This window comes from Leptonychotes weddellii, chromosome 12 (genome assembly GCF_054177405.1).
Source record: "Leptonychotes weddellii isolate Sample4059 chromosome 12, ASM5417740v2, whole genome shotgun sequence".
Taxonomy (NCBI): domain Eukaryota; kingdom Metazoa; phylum Chordata; class Mammalia; order Carnivora; family Phocidae; genus Leptonychotes; species Leptonychotes weddellii.
Genome location: NC_138380.1, coordinates 19084657 through 19094875, shown reverse-complemented (window position 1 = coordinate 19094875; position 10219 = coordinate 19084657). Strand labels below are relative to the sequence as shown.

The following is a 10219-nucleotide window of genomic DNA, read 5'->3' as shown; positions in this document are numbered from 1 at the left end:
GAGCACGAGAGGGGGGAGGGTCAGAGGGAGAAGCAGACTCCCTGCTGAGCAGGGAGCCCAATGTGGGACTCGATCCTGGGGCTCCAGGATCATGACCTGAGCTGAAGGCAGTCGCTTAACCAACTGAGCCACCCGGGCACCCCAAATGAAAGTTTTTGAGCTGAGCAAACCAAACCCTGGGCCCATGCTAGCTTTATTCAACCGGATAGCTCATGAACTGAGGAGACCCCTAATAAGGTCCTTAATATCTAGGCAATGCTATGACTTGAAAAGGAAGGAATGGAAGGAGTAGAATAAGAGCAGCAAGAGCTGATATTAAGCAATGTGAATAAGAAGGAATTGTCAATGGCATTTCATCTAGAAAGTGGATTTTGATTGAGATTTAGATATTTTATACTAATCCCCTTATATAAACTAGCTTAGTATGTAAATATAATCAAAATAGTATTCATTAAAATTGCAAAACTTATTTATTAAAATATGTAAAACAGCCAGCTGCAGCAGTAGTAATTAAGAAGTATAAAAATAAATTATTTTGCCAACAAATATTTATTGAGTTCCTACTATGTGCCAGCATTGTATTGGAAGTTGTAATACAAAGATAAATAACACAGGTCCTTATGCAGCTAACCATCTAGTTAGGCCAAATGATGGGCAGATAAATAATCCAAATACGATGTGATAAGCTCCTTAAAAGACTGTCAGCTCAAAGACATGTTTGTACACCCATGTTCACAGTAGCCAAGAGGTGGAAGCAACCCAAGTGTCCATCAACAGATGACTGGATAAACAAAATGTGGCATATGCCTACAATGGAATATTATTCAGCCTAAAAAAGCAATAAAATTCTGACATAGGGTGTAATATGGATGAACTTTGAGGATATACTGAGTGAAATAAGCCAGTTACAAAAACACAAATACTGGGGGCGCCTGGGTGGCTCAGTCAGTTAAGTGGCTGCCTTCGGCTCAGGTCATGATCCCAGGGTTCTGGGATGGAGCCCCATGTTGGGCTCCCTGCTCAGCGGGGAGCCTGCTTCTCCCTCTTCCTCTGCCGCTAGCCCTGCTTGTACTCTCTCTCCCTCTCTCTCTCAAGTAAATAAATAAAATCTTTAAAACAACAAACACAAATACTATATGATTTCACTTACACGAGGTACCTAGAATAATCAAGTTCATAAAAACAGAAAGTAAAATGTTGGTTGCCCAGGCCTTGGGAGGGTGCGGAGAGTGGGGAGAGTTCTTTAATGGGCAGAGAGTTTCAGTTTGGTCAGATGGAAAAGTTCTAGAAACTAGGTACACAAAAGTGTAAACATACTTAATACTATTGAACTATACCCTTAAAAATGGTTAAGGTGGTAAATGTTATGCATAATTTACTACAATTTTTTTAAGAGTCAAAAAAAAAAGTGTTAGCTTCATGAGGGGAGGGGTACATTCTGTTCGCTCTTAAATTTCTAGCATCTAATAGAATGCCTGATGCATAGTAGGCTCTTGATAAATATTTGACCTTCCTCTGGCTTCTCCTCCCCATCCAACGTCCTACACAACACAGCAAAGGCCAGGTCCTCTGTGAGCCAATTCAGCAAACAAAGGCACTTCTCTCCTTAGGGCCCAGAAGGGGAAGAATTTCAAGTATTTGTGATTTGATATTTGTCCTGGTCACACCAACTATTCTTTACTTCTCAATTATGCTTATCTGAGCTTTTTTTGGCATTTAAATTTCCTAAAGATAGATACTGCTTCTACTTCCCAAAACAGAGTTGTGATGGACTTCGTTAAGAAAAAAAAAAGTGGAAGGAAGTCTGTGAGGTGAAATCATTACGAGGCCAGTGTACAAATGGGCTCTGGAGCCAGGCTTGCAGGGCTCAGGAGGAAGGATGAGGTCATTAGCATATATTTGCAGTTCCGCTGCCCGTCCCTCCCTTCACTGGCTCAGTCTGATTCCAGTTGCATGGTTTATTCTTTTGGGTTTTTTTGTTTTGTTTTTTTGTTTTTTTTTTCACGTGATCAAAAATAGAAAGACAAAAAAAAAAGTTTCCTTGTACTTATTTTAGCTTTTTTACTTTTTTTCCTCATGTCTTTGTTTTCCCATTTGCCATGATCCTTCTTCCTGCCACCTGTTCGTTCCTCTGCTTTTCCTACCTTTCTCAATTAGGGCTTTTCCTTGTGTTCTATACACCTGGCTTTGTGCCTGGTATCCATGAAGGACAGGTAAGTGTGGTATTTATTTACAGCACAGACATGGAGGCTGCCAAGGGCCAGAGGGATTAGCACCAAGGAATTCCCTGTTTCTGGCCCAGGCACCGGACAGAGCTCCCTGTCATTGGTTCTGACTTCGCCTTGGCCCTGGGCATGCATGTTGCATGTTGCTAGGCTTTAGAGTAGAACAGAAGTGCCTTGCCTAATGTTGCAGAAGAAGTCTGGAGGAGAGGGGCGCCTGGGTGGCTCAGTTGGTTAAGCATCTGCCTTCAGCTCAGGTCATGATCACGGGGTCCTGGGATCGAACCCCACATCGGGCTCCCTGCTCAGTGGGAAACCTGCTTCTCCCTCTCCCACTCCCCCTGCTTGTGTTCCCTCTCTCTCTCTGTCAAATAAATAAATAAATAAATAAAATCTTAAAAAAAAAGAAGTCTGTAGGAGAAAGGTATCAGGGTATCTTTCTTCTTTCTCCTCAAGCTGGTATGCTGGGAGGCTACGTGCAGACCATAGCCAACCCAGGCCTTCTTGGAAACAGGGTCAATCATAGAACCAAGCGAGGTTTCCAGGCCTGGAGATTTGATCATGTTACTTTTTAAATGCAATATTTAAATAGTTCTTGCTGTGACAGACACTATTTGAAGTGCTTTTCTATAGTAACTCATGTTACCCTTTAAATGTTAACTCACTTAAGCCTTACAACAACCCTGTGAACTGGGAATGACGATTGCCTGGATTTTATGGAGGAGGAAACTGAGACCCAGAGAGGTTAAGTGATTGCTCAAGGTCCCAAAGCTAGTAAGTGGTACCGTCAGGATCTGAATCCAGATAGCCTGGCTCCTGAATCCATGCTTTTAACCACCATATGGGTATCATACCCTCGCTTTTTGAAAATATACATTATACCACTTCACTTTTACCAAAAGACCTACATTAGTACTTGGTTTTGCTAACCAAAAGAAATCCGAATAGGATTTTTGCTTTTACAAAAAAAAAAAAAAGGGGTGAAAAGCAAAACCAACATGTTCAGCATTTGTTATGCACAGAGCCCACACATACAGAGGCAGCATGCACCCTGAGCTGCGAGAGCGGCCCTGCCAAGCTCCTTTCCTGAGAACTACACTGAGCCTCTCGGCACCAAGTCGCCAAAGCTTCGAACTGTGTCTGTGAACATCTGTGCTTTATCTCGATTTATTTTGTGTATCCGTTAGCAAGATGTGTTCTGAGGTATCAGCCTAAGAGAGGTTATTTTTTATAAATTGATGGTAATAGCTTCTTTGCTTCATGCCATTTCAGCTTATGGAAGGATTCGTAGGAATGCTCTACTGTCACATAGTGGGGGACACCAGCATGATGCTGCCTCTCTGGTTTACGTATAGTCTTCCAGGATCTCTTTTGGAGATCTCAGGCCTGATTTTATCAAATATCTTCTACGAGGTATCACATCCTCTGGTAGGAGCTGGGCAATGTGTGTATCCGTCTGAAATTCCTGTGTGGCTCTTGGGATACCTGCCAGCAATCATGTGTTCACAGGCTCCATTCTGCAGAAGACATAAGAACCAGACCTTCTCTCTCTCTCTCTCTGGAGATAGGACACCAGAAAGCACTTTCTACTCATACAAACTTTAAGAAATAAAATTTTAGTATATGTTTAATAAAGATAAAATGTCACATTATGCCACACCTCGTATGAAGGCTCTCCCTCAACCCCCATAAGCAATGATATTACCCTGGGATCTGTCCCCATTCAGGGCGAGTTTGTAGGGAGCTGTCCCCACCTTCTCCACCCAGACCCTTGTGAACAGCATCATGAATTTTTTAGATGGTTGGTTGGACTTGGGAGTGCAGTTCAGAGCTATAGGACAGATCTTCCGGTGAGAGTTGCAAACTGGTCTGGAGAGGAGCCCATGACTTTGGCCTCTTTACCCTGGAAGATTATGCTGTGGCCCTGAATATCTGCAGATCCTCTGACCTTCCCTATCTCCCTCTGGCTGCGCCCCAAATGGCTTTCCCTGGTAAAAGCTGGGTTAGCAGAGAAGAAAGCTTCACAGGAAGTTAGGATGAGTTTGGCTTTCTGCTGTCCTCACAAACTCTGACCTATGTTGAAGGACTGGGTCTCATCATTGTAAAGAGAGATTTGTCTCTGGACTCTTCATGACCTCTGCCAGCTTCCTACTCATAAATCCAAGGCCTCTGCCCATTCTCCGTCTCTAAAATGCATGTCCTGGATCTGCCTCCTATTGAGCCCTAGTTCTAATCTGGCTGGCCCTGGTAGAAAGTGAATTCCTGTTAAGAAATTAGCTGATAACATCTGAGGCATGGGCTCTCCTCTGTATATTGCATTTGCATCTTAATAGGAATATTCAAAACCAAAAAGTTAAAAAAAAACAAAAACAATTGAGTACCTCAGGGTGAAATGTCAGGCTCCCTTACACAGAGATCTGGGGGGCTGGTATCCTGTAGATCTCCCCACATTTGTATATGCACCTAAAACTGGCCGTAATGTCAATGTCAGGTCCACAGACATCCTCAAATCCAAAACAAAAACATTCACTTTGCAGCAACAACTGTCCCTCTTTGAGTGTGTTCTTAGGACTCACCAAATCCTAGGACCCAGAACAGGGCATGCTAAGGAGTTCAGTTTACTGGCAATTTGGAGCACAGTCCTTTGTCAAGTGGGGTATTTCCTCTGACATCACTGGACTGCTCGTCAGCTCCAAAATGGGTCTTTGCCAGGAAAACCTGAATTGAAGAGGAGGCTGGGCCTTCGGGGAAGAGAGCCTGTGTCCTGGTGGGCTGGGTGTGTCTGCCCCAGGCATCTCTCAGAGGTGCTGACTCCCTGAACTAATGTACTTTTGACCCAAGAGGGGAAAAAAGGTGTAAACAGTGGAGCTGCCTGGGTGGGACTTTTTGAACTGCCAGGATGGTGACAGCCCCAGCCCCACCTACACCATCAGAAGCTTTGGTCTTCCTTCCATGCCCACCCTGTTTCCTCCCACTCCCTTGCGTCACCCCTCCTTCCCTGTTCTCGTGAAGACCAGCCTAGGTGACACCTTTTGCTTCCCAAACCTCCTTTGTAGCTCTTCTTTGACCCCTTTCCTCAAAATATTCTCAGTCTTTCCTCCTCCAATGCCAGACTGTTGGCATCTGTCTCCCATCTTGTGCAGCCTGCCATCCCTGGCTAACCATGGTTTTATAATTGTCTCTGGTTAAAGTTTAAATAGATGGGTTTCAGCCCAAGAGAAAAATGTAAACAAGCCCTTTCTGCAGTCTTTCAGAACTGCTGACTTCCAGTGCTTTTGAATTCTGTGCTAGGAAATTCATTCAGCTCCTCCCTAACCAAGGAACTGAGAGCCGCCACTGGGCTTTCAGAGATGTGAGAGCCACTCTGAAACCATCGAGAAGCTTTTAGATAATCTACACTTTTCTTTTTAACTCAATTAAGCCATCAGGATCCAATTCCTACTCTAGGATGTTCGTCTGGTGTATCAGCGAGAGAACAGTTAAGCAATCTTCATGGGCTGGCCTCTGAAGAAAGGAAGGAAGTGAAAGGAATTGTCATTTCCTGGCTGGAATTTTTTCTTTGGAGGGAGGAGGGGATTGTATTTGTTGCCCCAGGTTTTGGGGTTGATGAGGCTGTCTTACAAATCATGAGAATGGGATCGCTCTCGGCCAATGTGGAAGGAAGAGGGAGGCTCGGGTTTGAGCTGGTGATTCAGGCATATATCCCTTCATCTGCTGTGTTTCCTCAGAAGTAAGCAGAACATTGTTTTGAGTCTTGATTAAGAATATTGATTTTCTATATTTTTCTATTTTGTGTACTTCGTGTACTTGTGATCTGGTGTCAGGACGAATTCAGCAATAATTTTGGATGTTTTAGTCAAGGATTTGATTGGATCTTGCCTTCTATTAAAAAACCTTCAGTACTTGTCCCATTGCAATTTCTGGCTCTATTCAGAGCCTTCCATGGGCCAGCTCCAACCCGCCTTCACCTTCCACTATTCCGGCCATGCACTGACCTCACCGAACTTTCCACCCAGCTCCTGTGACATGTTCCCTTACTCTGCAGTGTCCCAATGCCTGCTGACCCCTCCCCCAACCTCCTCAGAGTCTTCCCAAAATGCCACCTTCCTGTGTTCTGTGAGCTTTCCCTGCTCTCCCTGCACAACCCAACAAACCACTCCTTCCCTCAGTTCTCTAGCAGTCCACTTCTGTCCCCATCACAGCAGCCTTTATTTTGCTGTTTGTTGGTCAGCCTGTGTCATGGGTCAGCTTCCTGCACTAGCTACTTAGCTCCTTGAATGGAGAACGGTGTATTCATCCCCCCATACTGCCCTGCCTCGTACGTGGCCCATCATCAGTGCTCAAAAATATTTAACCTTTATTTTTCAACCTCTCTGAAAACTTGATGCCAATATTTTTTAAAACAGCTCTTGAGAGGACCCAGGAGGAGTGAAGAAAGGAATTTGGGGCCAGACAGATTTGAGTTCAAATCTAAGCTCTGTTGAGTATTAGTACCAGGATGGCTTCCTTTCCAAGCCTCATTGTCTTCATTTGTAAAATGAAGATAATCAGATCTCTATGGGTTCTTGTGAGAATTAAAATGAGATCATGCAAGTCATGAACCTAACATAGTTCTGTCTTACCCTTACCATCCCTTGATGTTAAAATATATTTTTTTAATTTTTAATTTTTTTTTTTAGTAGGCTCCATGCCCAGCATGGAGCCCAATGCAGGAATCAATCCCACAGCCCTGAGATCAAGACCTGAGCTGAGATCAAGAACCGGATGTTCAGCCGTCTGAGCCACCCAGGCACCTCGATGTTAAAACATTTTAAATGTTGAAACATTTAACTCTGGAACATGAATAGTATTAATCAGTTTAATAGATATGTGCCACATTTTCCTGTTAGTAGTACAACCTTCCTTGATACAATAGTTTCTTCTCACACTCGTGAGTTTCTCAAAGGCTTATCTTGTAAATAGGGTCGGACTTACCTATTTGACACCTGAAGAAATCCCAGTGATGGGGAAGATGATGAGCAGCACCCCGTTTTTTGTTGAGTTATTTTCACATATGGAGGGTCATCCTCACACCATCACACTGGTCTCTTCATTTCCAAGGTTAACTTTAAAGAGGAGAAAAGACACCGATTAGGACACTGCTCTTTTCCCCCTCCACCAAAAGCTACTTTCACCCATGGAAGGGGAGCAGTGAATTCCATTCATCCATCCAACATTTATTGAATGCCTGCCATGTACCGAGATAACTAAGATAAAGGATGAATCAGCCAAGGTATGTGCCTTTATAAAAGGCTGAATCTAATGAGTTTGGAGTAGTGGGCAGATAAGTAACTAAATGAGACAAGGATTGTATAGGTACAGATGGGATGGTCAGCCTGTCAGGAAAAGCTTCAGAAAGAGGTTCTACTTGAGCTGAGTCTTGAAATATCCGTATGCGGCTGTCAACAATGGGGGCAAAACACTTCAGGTGGAGGAACCCCAACTCCGGCTCCTTCCGAACCTCTGTTGGCTTCATGGAGCCTGAAACATCTGGCTCTACCACCTCTCCCCTGTTCAGCGGTCTTCTCTTCCGCTCAGGCGACTTAAATCCTTCCTTGGTAGCAGCAGCATTATTAGCGCTCGTTCCAGTCAGAAAACTGACAGGAGAGGCTCTGTTGCTGCTTCTGCTGCCCGGACCAGAAAACAGCTGGAGTTGTTTGAGCTCCCTGGGGGAGGGTGGAGGAGCTGAGCACGCATGTGCGTCCATACCTGGGTCCGCGGTGCGTGCATTTCAGAGTGGGGGGAGGGGTGTCCATCTGGGTGGCGGGCTAGATGTTGATCTGCAGGTGTTGCCACAGAAAACAGAAGTGGATATTCAGAAAATCAAGTGACAGCTTAGGATCTCATGGACAAGCCGAAAGACGGCTCAGAGAGGTGGTGGTGGGGGGCGGGGGCGGGGAGGAGGTTGAAATAACCTCAACCAAAACAGAATGAAACAGAGAAGGAAGTTGCATCAGAAGAGGAAGAATGCCAATGTCATGCTGAAGAGCCACAAATGTCACAAAACAAAAATAAAACGTGTGACTCTTATTTTATCTAGGCAAATACTATTAACATATTTTCTTCCTCAGAGCATTATTAAAACGACTGAAAATGACAGAAATTAGTGTAGCAAACAGGGAGAACACAGAAAAACACAAACAAAAAAATGGTTATAATTTTTTTTTATGTCACATACCTCATACTTCATTTATTTGGGTTAGTGATGGATTATAATTTTGTCTTCTACCTCCAGAGACAAGTTTCTTTTCTCCAGTACTTAAAAAATATTAAAAACAAGTTCTGAGATTGACTTATTGAAGAACACTTAAAAGGTCTCATTATTAGTACAAATTGGGAAATTTTAATAAAAATACTCTAATGATAGTGAAGTGATTGAAGATGTCAGAGCAAGAAATATAGATCCCAGGGATGTTAAGTTTTGTTTTGTTTTAATTTTCTTTATTTAGTTATTTTTAAGTAATCTCTATCCCCAACGTGGGACTCAAACTCACAACCCAGAGATCAAGAGTCATATGCTCTTCCAAATCAGCCATCCAGACGCCCCCCAGGGATATTAAGTTTTTTCATTTCTGTTCAAACAGAAATGTTACCGTCTTTACCAAAAAGGAATAAAAGAGCAGTCTTCCTTTTGATTACATTCTTGTAACTACAAAGATGAAAACTTTATGGGATCGACTTTAGGTGAGGGGGGTTTTATAAAAAGTTAATATAACCCTGGACTAAGCATGGTATCAAGACTCATATGAGTCTTTTGACTATTACTTTACAAATATAGTCACGGGAATTGGTTTCCCATCTCCTTCTTAGAATTAAAATTACTAACTGGTTTGCTAATTTTACAAATAGCTGAAAGTGTATTGAGTTTGGAGAAGTGAATTAGGGAAGTTTTGCGTGCGTTAGTGAATGTGCAAAACGGTAGTTCCCAGTTGAATAAATTTATTAGTCCATATGCTAGTTTACCAGGTAAGTAGTGAATGGGCTTGGGGTAGACAGAGAGGAGTTGAAATGATTAGGGAAAGAGAATCCTCCAGTGATGGAGAAAGGGAACAAATAGGTCTGATGCTCCCTGTTTGCTTATGCCAGGTTTTCAGTAAATAATTGTGGAAGGAAGGAAGGAAAGAAATGAATTAATGAATGGTAAGTACAAAGAAAGTGGCATAAATGCCTAATTCAAAATGGAGTTTAAATTTTGCTTCATGACAGCGTTATAACAATATTCCCCTATGCTATACCTGCCTTGGCAACATACAAAGATGTATAATTTTCAAAAGTTGTGAGACCCTTAAAAAAGGAAACATATAAAAATTAGATTTGGAGGAAATGGAAATCTATGCAAATCTAAATTTTTAGATTTTTCTGAAGATATTTTTACAAGTCTAAATTCAGTGTTACTTTAGGAACCTGATAATGGATTGAAATTGTTTTTTACTTTTAAAACAAATTACTGATGGGGCTACAAGCTGACATCAAATGTTATTTGGCTTTGGCCAACTGAGGAGAAAACAGCAAGAAGTTAGACAGAAAAGATACCATAAACATCATAGTAAAAGCAAATGAAACCAGAAAGTTTTTTTTCCCCCTAGACCCACTGCTTTTTATAAGGAATTTGTTTTTAGAAGGTAATTTAAGGGTTGCGGGGAGAGGGAGAAAAAGTAAACCAAATCCATGGACTGTAACTTTTTTCCAGGCGCCTACGTTTTTGTCTAATGAGTGGTTGCCCCCATTTGTGCCAGTTTCCCTGCTCTCTGGGCTCCCCCATCTCCAGGGGCTCTCCATCTGGACATATTTCCTGACGCAGCACTTGCTGGGGATGCTGAGTCCCACTCCAGAGTAGTATGAAAAATCCCCTACCTCAGCTCCTGTTCTGGGAAGTATGTCCTTTCTGATGGTGTTCCCAAGGAATGGGAGAGAGAAGAGAGGGATGCACGTATGAACTTAGGGATGCTAAGTTCTGC

The 10219-nt window shown here is 42.8% G+C and overlaps 1 protein-coding gene and 1 long non-coding RNA gene across 8 annotated transcripts in view; one reads left to right on the top strand and one right to left on the bottom strand.

Annotated features, from left to right (window-relative positions):
• MKLN1 (muskelin 1) overlaps positions 1-10219 on the top strand; it is a 329771-nt gene that overhangs the window by 79908 nt on the left and 239644 nt on the right. The gene's annotated exons all lie outside the window — the stretch shown is intronic.
• Positions 1-10219, bottom strand: part of LOC145716374 (uncharacterized) — an 82484-nt gene that overhangs the window by 8220 nt on the left and 64045 nt on the right. For 3 of the 6 annotated variants that reach the window (XR_014139004.1, XR_014139002.1, XR_014139001.1), the window contains one exon: positions 7197-7327. This is a non-coding gene — a long non-coding RNA (uncharacterized LOC145716374). The other 3 variants (XR_014139005.1, XR_014139003.1, XR_014139000.1) reach the window with 3 other exon arrangements.